Here is a 4,495-nt window from a genome sequence, read left to right on the forward strand (position 1 = left end):
GGAAAGCCGATGATGAAACATCGGCTGGCACAAACATGGTGCTCGTGCGTCCAGGCAAGGTGTGGAGCTCCACGACTACACGACGCACCCGAGGCGGACAACGACAAGCGCACCAACATGATAAAGTCGGAGATTGGGCTGGTTTTGTCTACCGGCCTGGGCGAGTAGCAAGGCTACGTAAATAAACAACGTGGCGAGGCTGATCCTTGCGATCGGCCCTCCGAAACTGTTGAAGGGATATTACTAAACCTTCACCGAGCAAGCAACGTGGAGGCCGATTCCAGCAATCGGCCAAAATCATCCTCACCACCTATTTTGCTCGGGATCAATGTTCGACCCAACGAGGGATCGCTCGAAGAGCCGATACCATCAATTCTCTTGACGAGATCGGCTCGGGGGGGCACCTAAGTGGATAAAACATGAGGATACGAGATAGTACGATCATATATGGGGGCCGATACACAAATCGGCCTAAAAATTCAAAAAAAATTTTAGCACAGCCGATGCGCAGACATCGACTCAAGGAATACAACTGTTGCAAATGGGCATCCAGGGCTACTTTTAGTCCGTTAGAGCCGCCCCGTCTGGGGGCTTCTCAGTTCAAGGGGGAGTTTGACTGCATCAGCCCTTTGGATAGAAGTTTTTTCTGCTACATTGATGAAAGCTGAAGAAGCTCGGGGGTAATGCTCTTTGAAGGTCCTTCGTTGTTAAACGTACCGATTGGCCAGAATCGGTTGATGCTGCACCGCAGCTGAGAAGCGGATAGTAGCCCGATACTCTCGATACGCTCTCATGCTCGCCTTGATCAAAGGCTCGGGGGGCACCTGACAGTGGGAGAAGGATGATCGGCTGGCTGGCCCCGCACGATGTCTCTTCCAGGCGTGGTCATACCTGTGACTGTTTGTCTGAATTGCGGACCCTCATCATGGTTCTCACCTGGGTCGAGGCTCGGGGAGCGGCTGGCCTCCTGGATGCTCTGTTGGAGAAGCCGATTACATGGTCATCGGCTGGTTTCGCGGATACAAGCTTGTTGAGCACTGACCAGGCTCACAATCATTCCGATGCCAAAAGGATGGGGAACGATGTGTGGAAATCAGTTCATTTAGAAAAACGATTGAGTTGACAATCGGCTAAGTTAGCATATAAAAAAAGGAATCAGTGAAGTCAAGTTGGGGAATTTTCCATTGATGACTAGATTTCTTACAAGGAAGGAACCGATTGCTTAAGAAAGGAAGAACAAAGGAGGGGCCACTACTACTAGACCTACACTGGTAGGTCCTAATCTACGAGCTATCACTGCCTTCATCCTCATCCCCGGAGTTCCCATCGGCGCTGCTGCCGACGGACTCCTCGTCGCTGCTCCCGGGGCCCTTTGCGGGGGCTTCATCCTCTTCTTCGTCATCGCTGTCGTCGTCGTCCCACCACATGCGAAGGCGCTTCGCCGGGGGTAACCCTCGAGGGGGTCATCCTCGTCTTCTTCCTCTTCTCCTCCTCCTCGTCGGAGGAGAAGCTCCCTTCCCGAGGAGAAGAGGTCGTCGTCACTTGTCGCTTCCAGCTCTCCGTCAAGGAGGAAATGAAGGTCCTCTTCCCCATCGGTGAGGGGTTCGTCTTCTTCGACTCATTGGAGAAGTCCCGGTCCCACGCGTCCCAATATTCCGGGGCGCGGGCTTCGTAGAGGGCCATCGGATCGACCTCCCGCTCGAACTCGTCTGGAGGAGGAGGAATGGAGGGACGAGGCGAGGAGGCGGTGGAAGAGGAAGAATCCATGGCGGCTAATGGTTTGCCGAGGGCTCGCTGTGGAACAAGGGGATGAAGAAAGAATTATGAGGGTGGCCAAATAAAAAGGGGCAAAGTGATTTAATGCCCAAGCAGTTTTCGAGAGCGCGAGCATCGGAACCGTCAAGTTATGCAGAGAAGGCGAGGAGGCAAGACGTCATCACGAAGTATACTGCGACAGTTCTGCTCTGCCATGACGTGACCCGACGGGAAAGGCATAATGATTTTGGAAATGTCATTTCCAAAACCAGGGGGGCATGTGTTATCACCGAATTTGGCCAAGTCGGAGGTGGGCTGCGATCAAGATGGACTTGAAGATATATGCGTGGACGAGATATGTGAATCGGCCTTGTGTATCAAGTTTGGGCTAGTTGGCCCGTGTATCTTTATAGTAGGTTACGTAGAAATTAGAGTTTATCTCGTGCACGGTTTAGTGCACGCCCACATTAGAAAGTCCCCGGACTATAAATATGTACCTAGGGTTTATGGAATAAACAACAACCAACGTTCAACCACAAACAAATCTCGGCGCATCGCCAACTCCTTCGTCTCGAGGGTTTCTACCGGTAAGCACCATGCTGCCTAGATCGCATCTTGCGATCTAGGCAGCGTAATGCCTGCCCACGTTGTTCATGCGTTGCTCGTACTGAAGCCTTTTTGATGGCGAGCAACGTAGTTATCATAGATGTGTTAGGGTTAGCATTGTTCTTAGTATCATATGCTGTCGTAGTGCAACCCTTGCGCGTCTAGCCGTCCTTGTGCCTCATCATGGGTGCAGGGGCGGCACCCCGCTTGATCTGTATTTAGTAGATCTGATCCGTTATGGTCGATCCTTGATTCATCAAGGATTAGTTTAACATCCGCAATAGTTAGGCCTTACAAAGGGTTGGAGGATCCGGCGGCGTGTAGGGTGTAGTTTGCTGGCCCTAGACAGGACGTTCCGAGGATCAACCTCGTGTTGGTTTTTAGGCCTTGTCTAGGATTGGCTTACGATCACCGTGCGCGAGCGCTAGGCCCAATCGTGAGTAGGATGATCCGATTATGCGGTGAAAACCCTAGATCGTCGTGGATCTCATACGCTTTATGTCGATCAAGCAGGACCACCATATATTCGGCCACCTTGGACGAATCATGGGTGAATCGGCTCCCTGAGCCGATTTACAGGACAACCTGAGAGCCGATCGAGGCTCGTATTTAATGTGTACGTGTGTGCCCTGCAGGAAACTAAGCGAGGCATCATCCACACCTTCCTGACCAGGTATAGGTCAGGTGGCACGCCCTTGCGACCCAGCATCGGGCGCGCGACCAGGAGGCTTTGCGGGCCGTCGCTCTGAGGGACTGGGGCCAGCCGCAGCCCTAGTCGTTCCCGGCTCTACCGTGTTGGCTAGTCGCTGCCCGCCGGTGGGTTTCTGACGCCAACAGCTTGATCAATGGAAGAGGGAGGCCACCGCCGCGGAGGAGCGCAGAGGGCGGCCGAGCAACTCCAACTCCTCTAAACGGAGGCGAAGGCGAAGGCAATATAAGAGCATGGCATGCTCATTTACGACCAGAACACACTCGCGTAGCTGGCCGCGACGGGCGCCAGCACAACCTCGGCGGGAAGTTCCGGCTCTTCCGTGACCCGGTGATGCGCGTAGATGTACACGTCTGTTGGGAACCCCAAGAGGAAGGTATGATGCGCACAGCGGCAAGTTTTCCCTCAGAAAGAAACCAAGGTTATCGAACCAGTAGGAGCCAAGAAGCACGTGAAGGTTGTTGGTGGAGGAATGTAGTGCGGCGCAACACCGGTGAAACCGGCGCCAACGTGGAACCCGCACAACACAATCAAAGTACTTTGCCCCAACGCAACGATGTGAGGTTGTCAATCTCACCGGCTTGCTGAAAACAAAGGATTAAACGTATCGAGTGGAAGATGGTGTTTGTTTGCAAAGAACAGTAAAAGCGAGTAGAATGTATTCAGATGTAAAAGAATGGACCGGGGTCCACAGTTCACTAGTGGTGTCTCTCCAATAAGATAACTAACATGCTGGGTGAACAAATTACAGGTGAGGAATTGACAAATAAAGATTCAATACATATCAACGATGATTACTATGTGATTTAATCAGGGCATTACGACAAAGTACATAGACCGCTATCCAGCATGCATCTATGCCTAAATAATCCACCTTCAGGTTTATCATCCGAACCCCTTCCGAAGATTAAGTTGCGAACAACGGATAATTGCATTAAGTATGGTGCGTAATGTAATCAACACAAATATCCTTAGACAAAGCATCAATGTTTTATCCCTAGTAGCAACAAGACATCCACAACCTTAGAACTTTCCGTCACTCGTCCCAGATTTAATGGAGGCATGAACCCACTATCGAGCATAATTACCCCCTCTTGGAGTTACAAGTATCAACTTGGCCAGAGCCTCTACTAGCAACGGAGAGCATGCAAGAACATAAACAACACATATATGATAGATTGATAATCAACTTAACATAATATTCTTTATTCATCGGATCTCACCAAACACAACATGTAGCATTACAAATAGATGATCTTGATCATGTTAGGCAGCTCACAATATCTATAACAATGAAAGCACAAGCGGAGAAGACAACCATCTAGCTACTGCTATGGACCCATAGTCCAAGGATGAACTACTCACGCATCAATCCGGAGGCGGGCATGATGATGTAGAGCCCCTCCGGTGATGATTCCCCTCTCC

Source organism: Lolium rigidum, chromosome 1 (genome assembly GCF_022539505.1).
Source record: "Lolium rigidum isolate FL_2022 chromosome 1, APGP_CSIRO_Lrig_0.1, whole genome shotgun sequence".
In the NCBI taxonomy this organism is placed as follows: domain Eukaryota; kingdom Viridiplantae; phylum Streptophyta; class Magnoliopsida; order Poales; family Poaceae; genus Lolium; species Lolium rigidum.